Raw genomic sequence first — 13534 nt, forward strand, 5'->3', positions numbered from 1 at the left:
CACAATGCAAATAACTGATTTAATTACTAAGTCCCCTAACCTAACACCCCCTAAATTAACCCCAATTACAAAAAATTAAATACTAACTTACAATTAAAATAAAAAACATAAGATTACTTTAAAAATAAAAAAACTAAGATTAAATTATTCTAAAATTACAAAAAAATAAAAAAGTCTAACATTACATAAAAAAATAAACCAAATTATCAAAAATAAAAAAATTAAACCTAATCCCTATAAAAATAAAAAGCCCCACAAAATAAAAACACCCCCTAATCTAAACTAAACTACCAAAAGCCCTTAAAAGGGCCTTTTGTAGGGCATTGCCCTAAATTAAACTCTTTTACATAAAAAAAGTCCCCCCTTAACAGTAAAACTGCCCACCCACCAAACCCAAAAAAAAAAAAAAAAAAAAAAATAACACTAAAAAAACCTAAAATACCCATTGCACCTAAAGGGGCATTTATATAGGCATTGCCCTTAAAAGGCCATTCAGCTCTTTTACTGCCCTTAAAAGCGCATTCAGCTCTTTTACAGCCCAAAAGAACTCTAAAAATAAAAGTCACCCCAAAAAATAAAAAAAGAGTAAGTCTAACCCCCAAATAGGTACTCACTGTTCCTGAAGTCCGGCGAACTTAGACTTAGGTCTGTTTGGGTTTTTTTTGGGGGTGGTGTTAGGTGTTATTCCTTTTATTTTTAGATTAGGGTTCTTTTGGGCTGTAAAAGAGCTGAATGCCCTTTCAAGAGCAATGCCCAGGGGCGGAGTCTGACTGAGCTCAGGGATGGACGTGTGATCTCTGGGCTCTGAGCTGGAAAGATATTTAAAGTCAGCAATACAGCCTTATTATACTACTGAGCTGTATAAAAACATAATGTGGGGTCTCTAGAGGCTGGGACCACAAACCGATTAGAAGAGGATGACAACCGGACTTGCAGAGAAGCCTCCTAAGAGCGCTGTAGACTCGCACTGAAAAACAGACAGGCTCACGCAGCAATAATGGCGCGCTGAACAAGCGCCACAGATAACACCGGAGCCTGGCACCAAAGATTAAGGAGAACCGAATGTGAGCTACGGGGCGGAGGTACAGCCCTAAGATACACAAAAGGGCTTGCTTTACAGACCGGTCCGGTCCCGGACCGCCACGCAGGTAGGCCGCACCCGCCAAACACATACATAGGCCTGAGGACAGCCGCTTCATATAATAAGATACAGATATCGGTTAAAAAGAAGGGCTACTCTGATAAAGCAGACTATCTACCGTATGTCTGTTCCTCATCCCCAAATTTGAACCGGATGGCTTTAAAGAGACAGAGCAGACTCGGCGGGCCTTTTTTCCCCCTAATATAGAAGATAAGTTGAAGGCTTTCAGCAAATAAGGACACTAAATAAGCCCTCACGAGGCATAATAATATATAAATACAATACAGCAGAAATGGGCTTTTGAAACAAATTGCAGCCACCATATATTACATAATTATGGGGTAGAAGCTACGTCACAAATGTTATAAGGAAGCAGAAGTAAGGTGTACTTTGTTGTTTGCAGCATAATCCCTGTTATACACACTCGCACAGCAATAAACAAGTGACTTTGGGAGATAACTATACCTCTAAATAATTAAACACATTTCTTATTTGAACAACAAAGTGCCTTTCCAATAACAAGACACCATTTTCAACCTGAGACATTGCTCATCCACAAAGCAAAATATTGACACATCAGTAAAAATCTATCATAACACTGAAGGCTTCTCTAATTCATAAGATACAATTCTATAATTTACTACCACTATTTCTGATGACAAAAATTAATATGTCAACTAAAAAACTTATCAAGGGAGATAAGACAAATAAATCTTCAAACGTGAGTACTTTTTTTAAACCATCACACCACACCAAATCTTTAGATTCAGCGTCAATGGAGGAGGTAGGAAACTCAGACACTGAACTAGACCCTTCTCCCCACAATGAGACAACTCCAGTAACAAAAGCAGACCTTAAAGACTTAGTCTCAAAACAGGACATAGCTACAAATTTTGAAAAATTATGGGGAAAGATAGATTCAATGCACTCAGCAGTCACGGCTAGCCTTACCGACATAAGAGCTGATATAGCAGATTTGGGGGGGGAGGTTGGAGGCTTTGGAAGAGCATAGAGATACAATGTCCGAAGAAATAGAAGCTTCCTCCCAGGCCCTACAATCGCAACAACAAACCATCAAGGAACTACAAGACAAGGTTGATGACCTGGAGAATAGGTCACGCAGAAATAACATCAGGCTCAAGGGGGTCCCAGAAACAATCACCAACCCTGAACTCAACAAGTATCTGCAACGCCTGTTCAGAAACATTACAGGGGAACCAGAAGAATCTGAGTTGGCTATCGAAAGGGCTCATAGAGCGCTAAGAGCAAGACCCAAAGACGAGGCACCCCCTAGAGATGTTATAATAAAATTCTCATATTTCCAGGATAAAGAGAAAATCCTTCAAGCCTCCAGAAGTAATCCAACTTATAAATTTCAGGGGAGTGTTATACAATTCTTCCAAGACCTTAGCATTGAGACCCTCCAGAGAAGAAGTTCTTTGCGGCCTCTAACCTCTCTCCTACGTAAAAACCAAATCAAATACAGATGGGGCTTTCCTTTCGCCCTACATATCCTCAATAATAATAAAACTTATACAGTTCACGACAATGAAGATATCTCCTCCACCTGTAAATCATTGGGGTTGGATACCCCGAACCTACCATCTGAAGATCAATCACACCCACTGCCGAGTACTTCTAGACAACTGGAATGGACAAAAATAAATCGGAAAAGAGTCAAGAAGTGAAATATTCCTGATTTTGAAGTGGTCGTCTCCTATTTTTCATTATGTCTACAGATGAGGAACAAATCCTTTGTCTGGACAGGTCGAGGGGTTATCTAAATCCCCAGGCGCTATATGACTGTAGCACCTCCTAGGGAAATTTTAGCTACACAGCCCTTGAGAAGGGATAAACTTGACAATTTCCCTCTGACAGAATGAAAGAAGTTGAAATTGTTTGAACTATGTTTTGTATTTATGCTCAGTTTTGTTAGTAGTAATCTTAAACTGCTGACAATTTAGCTAAAAAAAAATTCTTATGTAACCTTTATCATTATCCAGCTCCATTCTCTCACCCCAAACGGTTATTAGTATTAATGTATACCTATCTACCAGTTAGGTGTAGAAGTTGTTATTATATATTTTGTTTTTCTTGCTTGTTTTTAATTAATATTTTTTTATTAACATTTTCTATTTCTTTTAAGGATGCCGAGACAGCTCTTCCCCCCAGGTCAAAACAGTATGTTTGTGTCTTGTTGATGGGATTGCCTACCTCCCTGGAGATGTATGTATCAAAAGTTTATACCCCTTTGACAAAGAAGATAGCACACCACACTTCACAAATTACATGATCCCAAAAATTCACCTTATCTCTCACAATGTGAGAGGCTTAAATACCAATGTTAAAAGACGTACAGCCATGTCTTAATATCATCATCTAGGGGCCAATATTTTATTTCTCCAAGAGACCCACTTCACTAGAGACATAATCCCAAAATACTGGTCCAGAAGCTTCACACAACCCTTTCACGCAGTGACTGAAACTAAGAAACGAGGGGTATCTATTCTTATTCATTCTAATCTAGCGTTCACACATGAATCTACTATTGCAGATAAGGAAGGCCGATACCTCATAGTCAAAGGCCAGTTTGGTGAGTCTAACGTTATTCTTTGCAACATATACGCTCCTAACGATAACCAGCATTCTTTTTTTAGTCATATCTCCAATTTGCTCACTAACTGGTCCCAATACAAAATTATACTGGCAGGGGATTTCAACATCACCATGACCAAATTTATAGAGTCCAAAACCAAACTTACAGCCAAGCAAATTAGGCATAATAAAATAGTGAATTCTATCCAAGAACATTTAACACCACACGCTTTATTTGACTCATGGTTTACATTATACAGAAATACATGAGATACCACTTTCTATTCGGCAGCTCATAGACAATACACAAGGCTAGATTATGTCTATATCAGCCAAATCTTACAACCACTCTTACAGACATCAACAATTCACTCCTGTGTATGGTCAGATCACTCAATATTATCCCTATACCTAGCAGGATTTGTAGATACCAAAAGAGTAAGAACTTGGACTTATGATCCATCATATTTAAAAAAACCTATACACAAAGATAAATTCGCTAAGTCATTAACTGAATTTTGGGAACTTAATAAAGGAACAACATCTAATCCATTATCCCCCTGGGCTGCACATAAAACATATATACAAGGATTACTTATCCAAGATAAATCCATCAGTAATAAACACTACAGAACTCAAATGACACAACTACATAAAGAGATTTCTGAACTAGAGAAACTACACAAGCTTACTCAGAAAAAGGAGACTTTAGCTGCCCTTACAGCCAAGAGAGACGCTTTAGCTAACATACTGAATAATAAATCAATTAGAGCGATTCAAAAGCTAAATACACAATATTACATCCATGCAAATAAACCTGACAAATTCCTAGCAAATAAACTAAGAGACAGATGTAAGGCATCTATTATTCCTTCGATTTTATTGGCAAATGGCGCTTCTGTGTCCCATCCGCAACACATAGCAGATGCATTCGCAGACTTCTATGGGAAGTTATACGATGGTAAAAAAGTAACAAACTTAAACACCTTAGAATCCCAAACTACGAAATTTTTAAAAGAGGCCAACTTACATACAATTACTAAAGAGGACAAGGACTCGCTAAATGCCCCGATCACAAGGGCAGAAGTCTTGTCGGTAATAAAAGATCTCAAAACGGGAAAGGCAGCGGGACCTGATGGGTTTGCGGGAGAATACTACAAAACATTTAAGGAAATACTAGCTCCACACCTCACAGATTTTTGTAATCTTATTTTAGAGGGACACAGTATCCCAAAAGATATGTTACAGGCTAAAATAATAGTGATCCCTAAACCTAACAAAAACCACAGTTTATGTGCGGATTATCGTCCAATTTCGCTTATCAATCAGGATCTGAAAATTCTGACAAAGATCTTAGCCAATAGGCTAAAACATATTCTACCAAAGCTGATCCACCCAGATCAGGTGGGCTTCGTGAAAGATAGAGAAGCGCCGGATAATGTGCGTTGATTGTTAAATATTATAGATTATGTGGGAGGAACTCGGATGCCTTCTCTGCTCCTTTCCTTGGATGCGGAGAAGGCATTCGATAGAGTAGATTGGAGGTACATGTCTGCAGTGTTGCACCAGATGGGATTCGGAGGTGCCTTCATTAAAGCCCTAAATGCAATCTATTCAAACCCCTCGGCCCAAGTGTCTGTATCAGGATATAAGTCCAAGACATTCCCCATACTAAACGGCATGAGACAGGGATGCCCGTTGTCCCCTTTTATTTTTGCAAAATGTATTGAGCCTCTAGTGGCTAAAATTAGACTGGCAACAGACATAGCAGGGGTAAAGATTAAAGACCAGGAATTTAAAGCAACATTATTCACAGATGATATCCTTCTAACACTATCCAAGCCTCTTACGTCATTAACCAACTTATACACACTCCTAGACCAATTCTCTCAAATTTCAGGATATAAAGTTAATCTTGATAAATGCGAAGCGATGTCCCTAGGGTTACCCCAACACACAAAAAAAACATAGAACTTAACTTTGAGATTAGATGGGTCAACCACTCACTTAAATATCTGGGAATACACCTAACACCTCAAATTGACCAATTATATAAATTTAACTATGTACCTCTTTATAAAGACATTTGGAAAAAACTACACAAATGGAAGACACACACTTTTTCGTGGCTAGGTAGATTAGCATCAGTCAAAATGACAATCTTACCCCAGTTATTATATTTATTCAAGACTCTTCCCATAAAAGTGCCGTTAAATGACTTAAAGAAACTACAAAAAGACTTGATAGCCTTCATCAGAGGAAATAAAATAGCACGAATTGCAACTGCACATATTACAAGACACCGGGAACTGGCAGGAGTAGGAGCACCCAATATTATAGATTATTATAGAGCATCGAGGCTAGCTCAGACAACACTGATAGGAGGAAAGGTTGGGGAGATTATTTGGACTAACTTGGAAACCAAATTAAGAGACTCAACACAACCTGATGATATCTTATGGAGGGACCACATCTCGAGAGATTTCACAGACAAACCAGGATTACAAATCACAACACACACGACCCAGATGTGGTCTTTCTTGACCAAAAGACTGAACTTATTACCCAATCAAACACCAGTATGTCCACTTAGATACCTACTCCCTATAGAGCTACATCATACAATTGATAAATGGGCCAACAAAGGCCTATATAGAGTGGCAGACTGGATGGACGGTAGAAAGCCTAAGACATTCAATCAGATCCAGACCCTACTAGATACAATAAAACTGCATTGGTTTCAGTACCTGCAGGTCAACTCCGCGGTTCACGACTACACAAGAAACTGTCAATCAAACATTACTACCCCATTAGAGACTCTACTTAAATCCACTCACAGATCCAAGGGGGCCATCTCCAAATTGTATATGCAGATACAAACATCAAGCAATACACTTAAGTCTAAACTACTCTTGAACTGGGAAACAGACTTGAATGTTTGTAAAGATAAGGGGTGGTGGGATGAGGTATTCCACTCAGCTTGTAAAGGACTATTAAGCGCAGACATGAGAGAGAACACAATTAAGACCATATTTAGATGGTACCTGACACAGATTAAAACAGCCCACATGTCACTTAGCCATAACAGAAGATGTTATAGAGCAGAGCTTTCCAAACTTTTCATGTTGGTGACACACTTTTTAGACCTACATCATTTCGCGACACAGTAATTAATTCAGTTGTATTAGCAAAAAGGAGGTTAAACTAACTTGTTTTAAGAGATACGGACACATACATAAATGATATAATAATGAAATTTACAAGTAACAGTATGTATGTGCAAGAATTAAAAAAAGTTTAATAACACCAATAGCTACTATTTTAATGTGATGTATGAGGTTGATGGGATGAACACAATTTCTGAATATTTGGTGGAATATCAAATAAAGACACTCACATTTCATCATCAAGCATTTTTAAGTTTCCACTTCCTATCCATATATCAAGAGCTAGAGCAGCAATGCACTACTGGGAGCTAGTGGCAAAAAAACCCACTGACGTCTGACTTCAGCTCAGCGTTTAAGCTGCCGCCCTCAGAGCTTGGTGAGTCCGATTGACTACTGCCCACGCTGCAAACACACTGCTGTCCCACTCAATGACTACACATGCAGTCACAAGCTAATTAAGGAGACTACACGTGCAGTCAGGAGCCAATGTGCCGCCAAAGCCGCCAATGGGAATAGTTTCAGTTCCCACTGAGCTGCGCCAATTGGTTAAGATGATCTGTGACCCACAAGGTATCAATCACGTGTCAACCATGTGATATGCGTAGCAGGCAGGTGGAAAGTCAGAAACCAAAAAAATAAATAAATTTAAAAAAATTTGTGCTGAAGCAGCGACACACCTACACACTGCTGCCGACACACTAGTGTGTCCCGACACACAGTTTGGAAAGCACTGTTATAGAGGATGTAGGGAAACTGGCTCTTACTATCATATGTGGTGGGAATGTAGGACAATACAAGAAACCTGGGCTAAAACATCCACCTTACTGAGCTCTGTACTAGAGGAACCCATACAACTAACCCCGACCCAAGCCCTGTTGCATATACCTTTACCAAAATTTAATAAGCAAATAAATACAGGGAGTGCAGAATTATTAGGCAAATTAGTATTTTGACCACATCATCCTCTTTATGCATGTTGTCTTACTCCAAGCTGCATAGGCTCGAAAGCCTACTACCAATTAAGCATATTAGGTGATGTGCATCTCTGTAATGAGAAGGGGTGTGGTCTAATGACATCAACACCCTATATCAGGTGTGCATAATTATTAGGCAACTTCCTTTCCTTTGGCAAAATCGGTCAAAAGAAGGACTTGACAGGCTCAGAAAAGTAAAAAATAGTGAGATATCTTGCAGAGGGATGCAGCACTCTTAAAATTGCAAAGCTTCTGAAGCGTGATCATCGAACAATCAAGCGTTTCATTCAAAATAGTCAACAGGGTCGCAAGAAGCGTGTGGAAAAACCAAGGCGCAAAATAACTGCCCATGAACTGAGAAAAGTCAAGTGTGCAGCTGCCAAGATGCCACTTGCCACCAGTTTGGCCATATTTCAGAGCTGCAACATCACTGGAGTGCCAAAGCACAAGGTGTGCAATACTCAGAGACATGGCCAAGGTAAGAAAGGCTGAAAGACGACCACCACTGAACAAGACACACAAGCTGAAACGTCAAGACTGGGCCAAGAAATATCTCAAGACTGATTTTTCTAAGGTTTTATGGACTGATGAAATGAGAGTGAGTCTTGATGGGCCAGATGGATGGGCCCGTGGCTGGATTGGTAAAGGGCAGAGAGCTCCAGTCCAACTCAGACGCCAGCAAGGTGGAGGTGGAGTACTGGTTTGGGCTGGTATCATCAAAGATGAGCTTGTGGGGCCTTTTCAGGTTGAGGATGGAGTCAAGCTCAACTCCCAGTCCTACTGCCAGTTTCTGGAAGACACCTTCTTCAAGCAGTGGTACAGGAAGAAGTCTGCATCCTTCAAGAAAAACATGATTTTCATGCAGGACAATGCTCCATCACACGCGTCCAAGTACTCCACAGCGTGGCTGGCAAGAAAGGGTATAAAAGAAGAAAATCTAATGACATGGCCTCCTTGTTCACCTGATCTGAACCCCATTGAGAACCTGTGGTCCATCATCAAATGTGAGATTTACAAGGAGGGAAAACAGTACACCTCTCTGAACAGTGTCTGGGAGGCTGTGGTTGCTGCTGCACGCAATGTTGATGGTGAACAGATCAAAACACTGACAGAATCCATGGATGGCAGGCGTTTGAGTGTCCTTGCAAAGAAAGGTGGCTATATTGGTCACTGATTTGTTTTTGTTTTGTTTTTGAATGTCAGAAATGTATATTTTTGAATGTTGAGATGTTATATTGGTTTCACTGGTAAAAATAAATAATTGAAATGGGTATATATTTGTTTTTTGTTAAGTTGCCTAATAATTATGCACAGTAATAGTCACCTGCACACACAGATATTCCCCTAAAATAGCTATAACTAAAAACAAACTAAAAACTACTTCCAAAACTATTCAGCTTTGATATTAATGAGTTTTTTGGGTTCATTGAGAACATGGTTGTTGTTCAATAATAAAATTAATCCTCAAAAATACAACTTGCCTAATAATTCTGCACTCCCTGTACGTTTATCAGAATAGTATGTACAATCACCAGGGTTTGCATCGCAAAATACTGGAAAATCTCTGCTCCCCCTTGGGAGGAAATATACAACAGAATAACCCTAACATACCGAATGTATGAGTCTGCTTCACAGGTGCTAGACACACAGGCACAATTTGAAAAGGTCTGGTTTTATTGGACATTAAACAAGATAACTAACACTTAATCCCAAATATTTTTTCGGTGCATAGAGGGTAGAGGCCATAACTACAGACCTGGGAAATGGGGAGGGGGGGGAGTGTCTCGGCAATCCATCCATTCTACTTTTTTTTTTTTGTTCTCCTCTTGATTTATGCTTTTTGTTTAATTATATTTATTTTGCTCTGTCACCCAAGTTAGGTATTAGAAGTCATAGAGGGATTATTTAGAGAATAATTTGGGTCTTTTAGATTCTATCTTATTTTTGTTATGAAGTTTTATGTCACTTACTGTTCTAGAGTTATGAAAAACGTTAACTTTTGAAAAAACGCATCTAGGAACCCTTTGGAAGATGAAAGACGGTAAAACCTATTCCATCTCTGGTATTATGAAAATCTGAGGTGAGCAAATAATACTATGGTCCCTGTCAAATTTCAAGACTATAACCAATGTAATAGGCAGACGGGATCCTCAACGCCATAATAAACCATATTTGTTTACTATGCTCTACTCATTAAGCTTTATATGATTTAGTTGTTCCGTTGATGTAACATTACATGTTGTTAAAACCTGTTATTCCTTAATAAAAAAAAATCAAACATAAAGAGCAATGCCCATACAAATGCCCCTTTAGGGGCAATGGGTAGTTTAGTTTTTTTTAGTGTTAGATTTTTTTTTATTTTTGGGGGTTTGGTGGGTGGGGGGTTTTACTGTTAGGGGGGACTTAGTATTTTTTAAATGTAAAAGAGCTGTTTAACTTAGGGCAATGCCTTACAAAAGGCCCTTTTAAGGGCTAATGGTAGTTTAGTTTAGATTAGGGGTGTTTTTATTTTGAGGGGGGGTATTTTCATAGGGATTAGGTTTAATTTTTTATTTTTGATCATTTGGTTTATTTTTTTATGTAATGTTAGACTTTTTTTGTTGAAATGTTTTATTAATTGAATCTTATTTTTTTTTTTTTAAAGTAATCTTATGTTTTTTATTTTAATTGTAAATTAGTATTTAAATTCATGTAATTGTGGTTAATTTAGGGGGTGTTAGGTTAGGGGACTTAGTTATTCAATTAGTTATTTGTGTTGTGGGGTTTGGCGGTTTAGTAGTTAATAGCTTAAGTAGGTTAATTGTGATGTGGGGGGTTAGCGGTTTAGGGGTTAATAGTGTAATTAGGTTGAATGCGTTGTGGGGGGATGATAGATTAGGGCTTAATAGATTTATTAGGCATATTGCGTTGTGGGGGGTTGGTGGTTTAGGGGTTAATAGATTTATTGAGTTTATTGCGTTGTGGGGGTTTGGCGGATTAGGGGTTAATATAATTTATTAGTTATTGCAGTGGGGGATGGCGGTTGACAGGTAGATAGATACTGCCCATGCGTTAGGTGTTTGGTAATACTTCCAGGGAGATATGATGCTCACATTTTCAGCGCAAGGCTTACTGCGCCTGCCTATGTGTGGCGATGGGAAAATGGAGTAAAATTTCTCCATTTTCACTGCGTAAGTCCTTGCGTTGAATATGTGATACCGACTTGTGACGCGGTTCTATGTTAGTTTATGGGAGTAAAATTAGCGGGTGAAATATATGCGCCGCATTTATATGCAGCGCCGTATATGTGGTACCAATACCGGATTAAAAACTGGCGTCGCCCGCATATGTAATTGCGCCCATGGTCTTATTTTAAACCTCTAACAGAGCTTACATAGTTCAGCTATCTGTCTGTCTTTCCTTAAATATAAAGGTATTGCTAATTCCCGTTATGATAGGCAGGCTCAGTAGTGAGTGAAAGTGATGTATCATGTACTAATGCAGCTTAGAGCCTTATTAACGTTCCTTATGAATCATAACACTAGATAATAGGGATTAAGTGTTTCTAGAACCAGGTAATAAAATATTAGGTAACTGATGAGCTCACCTGTTTGCTCTCTCGTTACCTTTAGCCTAAAGCAAATCAGCTCACATGTGAATCACTATATTTTCGGTATAGCTACCTACGCACTTATATTTACAAAGGACAAAGTCTCCCTTTATGAACATAATGACTGTGAGCTATGAGTTTAAAATCATTTTTCGGATTAGTCTGTTACCTCATATTAGGTGACACATTGTGTGTTTTGTACACCGCTGCCCAGTGAAACAGATCTGTAGCTGTTTAGTTTTCTTTTACTTATTTGCTGTTAGCTGAAATCATAAAGCACTATTGTAAAATGGTGACACTGCAACATTAGCATCAGGTTTACAAACAAACGTAGTGTTTTATGACCTGGTGCGTGCTCAGATTGACAAACCAACAATCAAATCCTTAAAGGGATATAAAAGTACAACACAACGCTCAAATATGTTAGAGAATTTTATTATTGCCCTGTTATTTGCATGTAACAATGTATTTAATCCTTGTACAGTGGTTTAACAGTATTATTTAAAGTCCTCTCCAGAGCAGCAATACACTACTGGGAGCTAGCTAAACACATCAAGTGAGCCAATAACAGAAGGCATAGATGTGTAGCCACCAATCACCAGCTAGCTACCAGTATTATATTGCTGCTCCTGGGCCTGCCTAGTTAGGGTTTTCAACAAAGGATACTAAAAGAACAAAATACAAGAAGAATATATAAAAGTCTCTTTAAATGACATGCTTTATCTGAACTTTAATTACGACTTTTCTGTCCCTTTAATCTTTCTGCTAAGCTTAAAGGGACACTCTAGTCAAAATTAAACTTTCTTAATTCAGATAGGGCATGCAATTTTAACCAAATTTCCAATTTAATTTTATTATCAAATTTGTTTTGTTCTCTTGTTATTGTTTGTTGAAAACTAAACCTAGGTAAGCCCTTAAAGACCGACTCTTATGTCAGTGCATTCTGACAGTTTTTCACATCTAGGGGCCTATTTATGAAATGTCTGTCCGACATATATATATATATATATATATATATATATATATATATACACACAAACACTCACCGGGCACTTTATCAGGTACAACTTGCTAGTACAGGTAGCCCTCAGTTTACGCCGGGGTTAGGTTCCAGGAGGAATGATTGTAAATCGAAACCGTTGTAAATAGAAAAACAGTTTATAATGTAAGCCAATGGGAAGTGAGGGAGTTAGGTTCCAGGCCCCTATCAAAATTGTCATAAGTAACATCTAATACATTATTTTTAAAGCTTTGAAATTAAGACTTTAAATGCTAAACAGCATTATAAACCTAAAAATATAGATTGTATCATCATCAAACTAAGTTTAATGAACAAAAACATTTGCTAAACATCACACAAAATAATCACACAACAGACTGCATCATCATCAAACTAAGTTTAATGAACAAAAACGTTTTTTTACTTGCATTTTTCTGCAATCAGTTCTCTGCATTGTTAGCATGTTAGATAATATTGGGTCTGCACCTATTCTATGCATTTCAGTCTGCAGTGATTAAGCAGTTAGGCACCCTCCCCTCAAGCAGCTGGACAGGAAGATAATAGGGAAGTGCCTGCTAAATTTTGCTCAATATATCTGGTCTGATCTGTGTACACAGATCAATTTAAGGCTGTTAAGTTGCATAACTTTGCTGCAAAACAAGCGGACAGCTCCACCTACTGGCTATTTTAATTAGTGCATTGCTTTCCAAAATCTTTTCAATAGCAGTCACATGACTTAAAAAAAGGTTGTTATTCTGAAACGGCGCAAATTGAAAAAAATCGAGGGCCACCTGTACTGGGTTGGACCCCCTTTTGCCTTTAGAACTGCCTTAATTCTTTGTGGCATAGATTCAACAAGGTGTTGGAGTCATTTCTCACACATTTTGGTCCATATTGACATGATAGCATCATGCAGTTGCTCCATTGGATTGAGATCTAGTTACTGTGAAGGCCATTGGAGTACAGTGAACTCATTGCTATGTTCAAAAAACCAGTTTGAGATGATTTGAGCTTTGTGACATGGTGCATTATCCTGCTGGAAGTAGCCATCAGAAGATGGGTACACTG

The sequence above is a fragment of the Bombina bombina genome, chromosome 8, assembly GCF_027579735.1.
Source record: "Bombina bombina isolate aBomBom1 chromosome 8, aBomBom1.pri, whole genome shotgun sequence".
Classification (NCBI taxonomy): Eukaryota; Metazoa; Chordata; class Amphibia; order Anura; family Bombinatoridae; genus Bombina; species Bombina bombina.